Source organism: Passer domesticus, chromosome 1, assembly GCF_036417665.1.
Source record: "Passer domesticus isolate bPasDom1 chromosome 1, bPasDom1.hap1, whole genome shotgun sequence".
NCBI lineage: Eukaryota > Metazoa > Chordata > Aves > Passeriformes > Passeridae > Passer > Passer domesticus.
In genome coordinates this window covers 151,951,314-151,962,439 of record NC_087474.1, presented here as the reverse complement: position 1 = coordinate 151,962,439, position 11,126 = coordinate 151,951,314, and the positions used below count along the sequence as shown (strand labels likewise).

The window sequence follows — 11,126 nt, the reverse complement described above, 5'->3', positions numbered from 1 at the left end:
GGCATCAGCTCTCTGCCTCCCTGACTGATGCTTAAGACTCCCTGGCATGGTCTAGAGTGCTGTAACTGAAAGGGCAGCTCCCCTTGGCTGGGGCAGTCATGTCAGCCCCAGCCCCCCTCACCTCTGGAGCTGAAATTATTTGATAAAAATGCCACTGCAGCAGCTATGGGCAGACAGCTCTGCCCCTCCCTTGTCAGTCACAGCTATCTGCCGGCTGCCTCTGCGCTTTTCATCTCCCTTGCAAGTTGGAGGCAAAGAAATAATACATAGCTCAGCTGTTTCTGTCTGTAGGCATTTAAGCTGGTAAGGCTCAGCTGTATAAATCTTCCCAGCTGTGAGAACCTCAGTGCTTTTATTCCCATGATAAAGCCTTTGGCTCTAAATGTGTTTCAGGGATATTCAAAGTGGAAATCTTTCTCTTCATCTGGGGAATTGCTTGGTGTCGACTGACAAGGAAATGGAAGGTCAGTAGCATTAAAAAAAAAAAAAAAAAAAAAAAAAAAAAAAAAGCACCCTGGGTTATAGAATTAACTTTATACTAAACCTCAGTGTGTGTTTTAGGAAGAGAGGGGTGGGAAGGAGGCATGGGGGAGGGGAGGTTCGACTTGCGCAGAGCCTTTCATTGGAAAACTAATGCAGCCATCCCCAAGGCGCTGTGCTGCTAAGATCTGGCATTTTCCTGCTGCAATGGAAAAGGAAGACCAATACTTATAGTAACCTTTGCTGAATAATCAGTGTAGTGACATTGAAGTCAGTTCCAGTGGGAAATAATTGCTGTCGCTCTCAGACACAATATGGAAATAAGATGCCACTGTGACAGTGAGGGTTTTGAAGGGCTGGCAAGGAAATACCAATCAAAGATCAATGTCTGGCAGGCAAAGTGTTCACTTAAAGTCAAGGAGAAAATAGTTTAGGCAGAGAGGTTTCTCTTGAAACTGATAGGGTTTGTACAGAGAATGGGCAAACTCAAATAAAAACCTGGATACAAGGAAATTTTAGTTCTGCAGATTGGCTCGAATCCTGGGGCACAGATTGCAGCTGAGCATGGGCAACTCCTAATCTGAAGGGCATTTCAAAGGTCAGCTGCTCAGATGGGTAAGACAGCATCCTTGCTATGGGGCTAGATTTGGCTTCCACTATGGGTTCTGCTGAACCTTGTCCTGTTGGTGACCATGAACATGACCCCAGCGGCTTTTTTTTTTTGCCTCGGTTTTTCGCCTATAAAAAGAGCAATGAGCTCTTTCCTTCTCCAAGGGTGTTGTAAAGGTATCAAAATGCTCAGACGCTAAAGTAATGAGCTGAGATGGACTTGAGGCCTTTTTGTTGCCCAAACTTAGGTTATTAAATAAATATGTCCCATTGGTATACAACTATAATTTTCTTTCAAATAAGTCACAAAGAGTTCTGTTTGTGGAACTGGTACCTCTCAGTTTATACCTGGAAAAAATTATGGTCCATCCAGCAAAGTTTTTTTCTTGGGTCCTTGAAAGCAGTCAGATTTTCTCTTTCTTTACCACCCCAATAAGACTGAATATCCTGGTGTGATCCATGTCCTCAGCAGACAACTGTATGGGGAAGCTAAGGAGTGCCTGTCTCAGAGATAAAAAGTGCACAACTACGTTAATCTACTGACAAATTTTATTTTAAACATGTAACTGAGAGTTTCCCAAGCATATAATAATCCAAAGGACTGGCTTCTTAGATAATAAATAAATAACTCACCTAACTCTAAAGAGTAATATGTTGTCAGCATTAACAATACCTTAATGATATTTCTCCTCTGGGAATAAATACATGGATTTGAATAATATACAGAGCTATCAACAAAGCAGAAACAAATACAGCACCTACCATTTCCCCTGACTCTCATATTTCTAGGAGTTAAATGAAAGCAAACCAAAGCAAATCACTGTGATCATGAAAACATATGGCATCAAAAGCAAGGGGCTTCCACATGGCTTATATGGGAAACAGAATCTGCCTTCCATCAGCATAATGAGAATTTGTTTCCATGCTGTTCTGATAAAGCAAGCCTCAGCTAGAAGAATAAATATGTTGGTGTCTAGGGATAAATTTAATTATTTTACATTTTTCATTGGTTTTATATGGCCAAGGAATGCAACTTCTTGCTTGCCATTAGCAAGACTTGGATGGTTCACAGCTGCCTGCAGTAAATGACTCAAGATAAGCAAGATCTCACAGGAATGAGCTGTAAGAAGGGAAAATAAGGGCAACCTGAGAATCAGCACACATTGCATTGGCAATAACAGCCTGCAATAGAACCTCCAGCTCCACAGATCCAAGGGAGGATGAACTGGGAAAAGAGGTGGATAGGAAACCTTGACTCAGAGTTTAAGCTTCACCAGTGATGTCTCATTTCTAAAACATTTAGAAAGAAAGATGTGTCTCATGAACTTATGAGGTGCCCTCCCACAATGTTGGTGTTGTGTCATATGCAATGCATGAACCTTAAGTCTTGGTGCAAAGTCCACCCAGGCAGATCAGCTGGGAACCGTAGAGAGGTAATTTTACTCACCACAGGGATGGCCTGAGCATCCAGTAAAGATATGGCTATTTCCATCTCCAAAGGAAAAATAAAAAGATGCAATTCTGCAGTAAGACTTGAAAATATATTTGTTCTAGCCCACAAGTTACCTTCATGAGGAACAGACCAGTCCACTTCTCAGGGCTGCCCACCCAGCCCTTTGCCTGCCTTGATCTTTTGGACTGTAGGACTCAAATTCTCAAAGTCATCAGTACGCATCACACCTACTGATGTGATTTTTGAAAATTGATTTTAGTGAGAAATAGCATCCAAATTCTGATGATGATGGAAGCTGAGAGACAAAATATGATAGTGTAGAACATCTGCCACAATGAGGCTTTGCTGATGGTTAATGCAATACTGAAGGATAATCTTTTCACTATAATTTTAATTGTCTTTCACTCAGAAATTCCTATAGCATTTCCTGTGTCCGTGTCGTTTCTTTTCTCACCTGTTACGTCAGATGAAAGACAACCCTCAATCAATATGAATCATTTGCCAGAGCTTGTTTTTGCCAGCTCTGAGGAAGCTGTGCATTATAATGGGCAGGAAGAAAATTAATGACCTATCGGACACAAATCACAATTGCAGTGTTTCAGAAGCTGTACAGAGAAAAACTAATTAAACTGACTGCCACGGATCCAGGACAGGAAACTGGGAAATGTGCCAAAACTGTTCCCAAAATAGGTCCTTTCAAAAATGCAAACTTTTTTTTTCTCTTCTTTCCTCACTTCCCTCCCTATTTTAGCCACCTTGACATTTATTTTTGCATAGAACATCCAGGCAGTATCCTTCTTGACAATGAAAAAGGAGGTGAAAGAGTCAAAATACATCTCCTGAAAACTGGTTGGAAATTCAAAAGAAATTCACAAGGAGAAGGTTGGTGCTGTGCCTGTCTCTGTCCCACATTTTCTGCTGGTGACACTGGAAGAGTCACATTTTCTGTATGTCACTTCATCATGAAGAAAATTGTTTTCCTTTCCAGTTAGGCCCTATAGGTCTCCAGGATAAGAAAATATCTCTTACTATCCATATGTCAAACACCATAGATTCTTTAGGAATATAGATTGTATGTTGCCCTTTTGTGGCTCCACTATTTCTTTATTTTCATGTGAAACTAGGGTATCACAGAAAGAACCATCTTTGGTGTACATTAGAGAAACAGATGCATAAACCCTTCTAAATATGACATAAGTGCTTTTGGTTAATTACAACCCAGAACCAGAGCACAGACATGCACTGAATGGGGAATTCAGAAGTTTCTCCTATATCCCAGCTGTCAGAAGGTACCTCATTTCCAGGCTCCTGTAGATAGGAATTCCATCTCTAAAAACACTGCAGTATTGTATTTGTTATTCTGTGAGATTAATATGTAGTAGTAGGAGGCTGCATCCCTTTATCTTCAGCAGTTTTATGCTTATTTATGCTACAGACATGCTACAGAGAGGGAGAGATATAAAATGCATGTTACATTATAATCAAGATTAAAAGGAATAAAGTACTTTTGTTTCTACTATCAAGTTTGGCCAGTGATAAAATATTTTCCAGGAGAACTGACAGTCTCATGCTGCTTTTTCCCAGGGATTGATGATTCTGACACTGGAGAGAAATTTCATTCACCCAAGTGCTGTGTCATTCCCATAAAGATACAACGCAAAATTCCCCCCTGCATGACAAGAAGTTTCTTGAGTATTATCAAGCTAAGTTCAAAGTGCCAGGATGCAAGTGAGCAGCAAAGAGATATTGATCACAGAGAAAAAATTTCCAATAGCAATTTTAAACCAGTCTTGCCAGAAGGCATCTGGATTCCAGAGACTGTGACACCAGCTACTCCATCCTTCCTACTCCATCCCATGCCAGCAGATTTGGGAATCCTTAGGGATCCTTAATGCCAGTTTTTATTCACCACCCAGAAGAAATGTAGCTGGGTTTTTTCCCTTGTTTTCCTTGTTTCCCTTCTTGATCTGATAGTTCTTTGTGTTTTCATGGGGAAAAAAAGTTATTTGAGATCCCATTTAAGGATGTATGTACAGACTGACAATTTAGATGTTGTTCATCAGTTCCCAGATAAAATTTTCAGAAGAAACTAAGTGACTTAGGATCCTGCTTCTCAGTTGTAATTAAAATATTTAGGAATTTACATCACAGTGGAAGTCTGAGCCAGCCATGAACCTAGATTGCTGCTGGGAGTTAATTTAATTTAGGTCTCTCTAGGCTTTTTTGAAGATACTTTAGTTATTTTTTTTAATTGGGTGAGAACCTGAGAATGAGCTGAGGGAAGACTGAGTAGTACTCCATACATCTATATTCTGTGCTAAATATTGTGCAGTTTGGTCATTTCTCCAGTAAGAAGTAAGAAATTTGTTAGACCAAGATAAACTCACCAATGTCAAAAAAGTTTGCTTATGGGTGAAGAGCAGTAGCAGTTTTGAGGATAAAATTCCTAATCCTTTATGCAATAGATCCAGGGCACAGTGAACTAAATGCCATTTCTCCATCCTTTAAACACATATGCACTTAAACCAGCCTTCTGGGATATAGGAGTGTCTGTGCTGGAAGTTCGCCTGAAGTTTAAAGCACTAAAATAGCGTTTCAGACATAGCAGAAGTCAACTGATTTTAGAGAAATTGTGACCATAGGATTAACTATTGCCCTCCCAAACTTTCAGCAACACAGTATTCTCCTCTCTTTGTCAGAGAGGAGAGAGCTGTTAGAGCTGAGGTGTGCTCAAAACTGCACAGTCAAAACAGCAGTGAATTTGAGCTGTCCTTTTGCATCCTAGTTTGCAGCATTAAGGAAAAACTGCATCAGCAGTTGGGATCAGTAGGAGGCAGGAATGAAAATGTGTGCCAAGTACACATCATGCCCTCCATCTTCAGAAATCTGGTGTATGCTTGCACAGACCCTTGCCTCCTAAGCTGACTCCTATTTCCTCATCCTGTCCTCCTCATACGTGCTGGCTGGGATGGCAGTGGGGAAACCTCAGCTAAGTACAGACCACCAGGGAGACACTGGGCTTTTGCTGACTGTGAGCTGCTAATACCCCATGCCTGGAAAATGGTAATTATTATGGCATGCTTGTCTGCTTAAATTTTGGCTCTTTTCGTGGGTCATCCCAAAAGCCAGAGCTGTGAAATGGTTTATAGCTCAGGTCCATTTCTCTCTTGCCTGTATTTTGCTTAGTGCATCTAGTTAGTTTCTAAGTGATCAATCTTGTCAACAAGAAATTAGGAAGTATTTAACTTCTCATTTCTCTAGATATAATGATAGATTCATAGACATTAAGTGGCTGGTGCTTACAGCTACCTCATTTTAGCATAAGCTGTGGCTAAAGCACCACGTTTTGATTGTGAGACACAGGACTCACCCTCATGGCTCCAACTGTCATGTCTAACTCAGGTATGTATCTCAAGGGATAAAGACAAAATTAAAACAAATTCTACTCCTAATACTGTGAAATCTGATTAGTGCAGAAAGGGCAATTCTGAGCCGATATTTGATATGGTGATGATCACATTTAACCCCATTAGTCATTCCTGATTTGCTTAGCATGTGCATCATGCTGGACAAAAAAAAATTCAGAGGCCAAATCGATATGTTTCTTTTAACACTGGGTGTGCCCTTGGTTCTTTCAGTTCACAATGACCTCAAGTGCTGACATCCAGATTTGATCCAAGTTTTTATTCTACTTTACAGAGATAAGCAGAATAGGGAGCTCCTGATTCCAGCACTAAGGGAAGGAGGAGTTACAGCCATTCTGGTAATAGAATAAAGTTATTTTGTGCATCACAGTGTATCCAGTGGCACCATTAATTGTTCATTGATCCTCTCTACATAAAAGGTTACAGCAGGGCTGTTTGCCAGCATCAGTTAAGCAGAACAATAGTTGTGATTGTAAAAATATTGAATACTTTCTATGCTAATGTTTTGCCTTGTCACTGTTCTTTTTCTGCTGGTCTGCTCTGTTTTGACCTGTCATGAAACACCTGTTCTTTAAGTGGTGTCTTTGCATATTTTCCCTGTTAGTCTCTTTTTCTCTCTCTTCTTTGTGAAAACATAGTTCTGGCAGTGACTTTGAAAAACTTCACAACTGTTTTTCTTATTCCAAAAAAAGTCACCCTACCACCCACAAAGGAACCCACTTGGCTTTTCTTTATGACCCTGCCATTTTGCAGGTCTGTAAAGCACCCTACTCCCTAAAAACTGTGCAACCAGCCACTGTTGTGTTATTTATTCATCTCTTTGTAATTTTGGTTTTGGGTAAAACTGGATTTTTTTTTCTCTAGGACAATGATGCAGGGGGAGGAAGGGAGCAAAATTTTAAAAAGAGAAAAGCCTGATGGTCAGTAAATAATGAAAAACACTGACATAGCTAAAAAGGCTTCATGAATCAATGAGTCATCCTGACAAAGGCATGTTGTAGAGCTAGGAGTCAGGGAAACATCTAGACATTTGGCAAATCTAATGAGCTCAAATAACAGATATATTTAGCAGTGCTGTGTGACATGAAGGATGATTCTCATAGTCAGGTTAACCCTCTAACAATGGCAGGCATAATGCCAGTCTTAGAAGCACTGACTGAGATACTGGGCAGGAAGAGTCCTGTCTTCTTATGGGGAGAGATTGATGTAAACAGGTGCATAAATAATTTTTTCCTATTCGACCCTTGTTTTTGTGAGAGTGACATCCACATGAAAAGCTGTAGTAAACTACTCAGCACAAGGTTATCCAAGCAGGCTCAGGGGAAAAAAAAGTATTTGTCCTAAGAATGATGATGATGTTTTTACATCTCTCAGCAAGGCAGATGTAAGGGGCTCCTTTTCTAATGTCATAAAAAAAACCCAATCCCAGACACAAGAGTGTCACTTCTGTGGAAGCAGGCCAGGATCAGTAACTATCTGTGCCACTCGAAGGTGTAGAAGAGCAGAGCAGAATTGTCAAAATCAGGCTTTATCATCTCTACAAGTTGTGAGGACAGTACAGTTCCAGGACAAGCCTATCAGGAACAGTCTTTCACTGCAGACAGAAAAGTGAACTGTACTCATCCAGAAGTCAGGAGATTGAGATTAAACATACCAGTAGCACAACAGGGAGGAGGAAGATTGGATTCAAGTATTTTATCTACTTTATCTACTTTAAGAGACTTATTTGTGCCTCTTCCACAGTGAGGAAAACTGCTCTCTGGGGTTAGCTGTCAGTAGGGCAGGTACCACTCACCAATGGTATTTCTCAGGTTGGTACCTGGTAACTTGAAGTGTCTGGGTTAGAACAAAGAATTTTTTCAGAACATAATTTCAGGGAATACCTTTGGTTTCCATTCAGTTTCAGAAAGAATTAAGAAAATTAGATAAGAGAAATTCCCTCTTTTTCTACCTGAAAACATTTCTCTATTTCACCTCTAAGTGATATGTCCAGTATGCCTCAAAGGTCCTCAGAGGGTCACTGAGACCTGAGATGTTGTTTAGTTTATCTAACTAAACACCATCCTCAGGCACTCTGAGGGAGGTGGCTCTCTTTTTTTTGAGATTAACACAATGCCATTTTACCAGAGAAAAGAGGTTAACTCTGATATTGATAGTTCTGCTAACTGCTCAATTATTTTCACCCCAGGATAGGAAAAGTCTATGACAGACACTAGAGAAAAGAGAAAATAGAAAGATTAGGAAACATGAAACTGAAAGGCAGCAAAAGCTGGCTCAGTCTCACCAGTATTAATTGCACGGATATTTCCAATAACTTTTGTTTTTGTTAAAGAAGAGCACAGTTTTCCAATACTGGATTAGAATTTAGATTAAGTCTAGCCTTTATTGTGACTTTGTTGTAGTCTTGACCACTCAATCATTGTGCAGTTGGGTCCCTTTCAGAGAAATGGGGTTCACATTGCTTTGCCAGTGATTGTACAGTTTCCCACAAGGCAGAAACCCAGTGTGGTTCCCTCTGTCCCCAGAAAGGGTCGATGAGCCCCAAACTGAAATCGCAAAATATTGTCTCTATTTGTGAGTGATTTGTTAGCACAGGATAACCAGGATCCATGTTTTGGGCTGGCCCAAAAAGCTCTGACAGTAACATTAATATTGCATTTCAAACATAGGCTTGCTTTGTACTGCTGCATCTGGCCATCCTATAGCCACCACAAAAGGCACCACACGGCTAAGTTGGTGACCAGGCTGCATAAAATTTCAAGCATTTGCAGGGCATTATTTGTGAACACTCTCCAGAGTGAGAATGATACAATTCATTAGAAAATGAGTTTTCAGATAAATTTACACAGGAGAAAGAACTGACATTTCTTGAAGGAATCACTGCAAATGATTTATGTGTTTTAAGTCAAAATTGACTATGAAAGGTCGTTCGTCCCACAGCTGGTGGAACGATTTATAGCTGATAAAAATGGTAGCATTCAGGCAGCCAATCTCTATCAAAACCAAACAAATTTATTACAGTGTCTCAAAGCTTAATACTTCCTTCACAGAGCAAAACCACAAAATATGTGTAAGTTATGTTAGTAACATGTGTCAATGGCCAAAAAAGAGAGGTTTTGAGATGGAAGGAATTCCATACAACATACCTTCTGTGCATTTAGTGAACATCAAAAATCAGCATATTCTAACTGCAATGTTTCTTGTTGCAGTTTTCTGGAAAGACAGTTTATCCTGAAATGTCAGCACACAGAAAGATGAAGGTAGGAGTACTGGACTATCCCACCAGTCCCTTTTCATTCCTGTTTTATAATCCAAACAGTAAAGCAAAGCAGATTTGTGAAGGAAAACAGAAACCTTACTGTTAGTATTTGGAAGTGCCAGGCTTTAAAAAGAAATCAAAATACAAGTCACAGATGAGTTATCAGTCCCTAATCTTGCCCTGATGATCTATGTATTTTATTAAAAATCTATGAACCCAAAAGTGTAAGTCTTAAAGGCTTGCAAAGTCTCCAGCAGATGGGGTTTTGTTTGTGCATCACCACTGGGCCACATTTGCTCAGCCTGGCATCTATTTTTTCCTCTGCCCCAAAATATTATTATTATAATTTGTATGCTTAAGTGCCAGATTTTCTGATTTTTCTGAGCTGCTTTCATCACTAGAACAGGCAAAAACTGGCTTTAAGCCACTTATATATTCCCCTGGAGTCTGGAGACAGCCAGATGTCAGTCCAATACCTTGCATAAATTACAGCAGCCTCAGGAATGTTCTGCCTGGTTATCCACACACAAAAAGGGCTGCTCTGGTGCCCAAGAACAATCAAGAAAGCAGAGTGCTCCAATTAAGTTTCTTTAGTTCCTGATATCTCCTTTCCATTAGGGGAACACAAAGAACAGTGTGGTTCTTGGAAGTTCCTGCTTTATGCCTTGAAACGATATAATTTTTAGTAAGAACCATAAAAGGCAAGAGGTACCAGTTTTGTGATATGGTGGTGCTGGAACACAGAGAATGCAGCATCACTGAAATTTTATTAGCAAGAATGGTATTTTTCTTTCTCCTGGTATCAAATGATACAGGAGAGCAAGCTCTGCTTTCCATAATATATTAAATATATGCTATGACATCAATGAGATATTTTTCCACCTAATGTATCTTATATCTCAGTAATTTAGGGTGCAGTCTTGCTACCTTTTCTGGGGACCTGAATTACACCAGCTAAGTGCAGATGCAAAATTACATCCATAATTTTACAGGTTTAAAAAATATATTTTGTGTTAACGACAGACAATTGAATATAATATGTGTAGGTGAATGCATATAGAGGATGTAAATTCTGACTGGTTTTCAAGGGAGCATCCGTAAAACATTGCCAAAGGGAGAGAACTGTGTGATATAATCCATCTCAGACATTATTTCATGATCAAGGTAATTTTTCTGTCCCTGTGGCAATATTTTACACAAATAATGCTAAAGAAAACTGTCCCTATTTGTTTCATCATGCTTCTGAATGTAAATCTTCATTTGAAGTGTCTTCTGAAACAGAAAGTGAATGCTGATTTGAAGGGCTTGTGTCTGCAAACATGGTGTGGGAGAGGCAATGCCTGAATCACCAGGAAACAGCAATTACATCTGCTGTAAAATCACCTCCCATGCAGAGAGAATCAAGAAGAAGAGCAGAGAGATATATCTGTGCACAGTGGTATGTGTCTTTAGCACACAATGTCTATTTTCCTTCTATTTATATCTTGCAATTTCTTGAAACACTTACCCCGATCAGGTGGTTAATATTTTGTATGTCTCCTCCTTATTCCATGTCCCAGTCCTTTGACCTGTATCTCTTCTAAGGATTCTTTTGCTATATGGTCCTGAGCATATACATTTTATATAAAGAATATGACATAATCTTTGGCATGAAAAAAAATGAGGTGTAAAGACTTTTTTAATTATTGTATCAATATGCATAATAAGGTTGAATTAAGATCACTAAGACAGCCTTAAATCTGAATTTTTATTGCATGCCTTGAAATTGCATCTATATTCCTTTTGTGTATTTCCTAAAAATGTGATTTTCCAAGTTTTTAAATTATCAAATGAGGAAAAAGGATAGACTTTGTAGAGTATCTATTGCACAGAGAAATGCTGACACCCACACAAATCACTG

General features: G+C 39.5%; 1 long non-coding RNA gene across 1 annotated transcript; it reads left to right on the top strand.

The window, feature by feature from the left end:
- Positions 1-336: 336 nt before the first annotated feature.
- On the top strand, positions 337-10,761 carry LOC135290026 (uncharacterized). The gene is made up of 3 exons (XR_010352776.1): positions 337-464; positions 9,177-9,227; positions 10,493-10,761. It is a non-coding gene; the product is annotated as an uncharacterized LOC135290026 (long non-coding RNA).
- Positions 10,762-11,126: the final 365 nt, after the last annotated feature.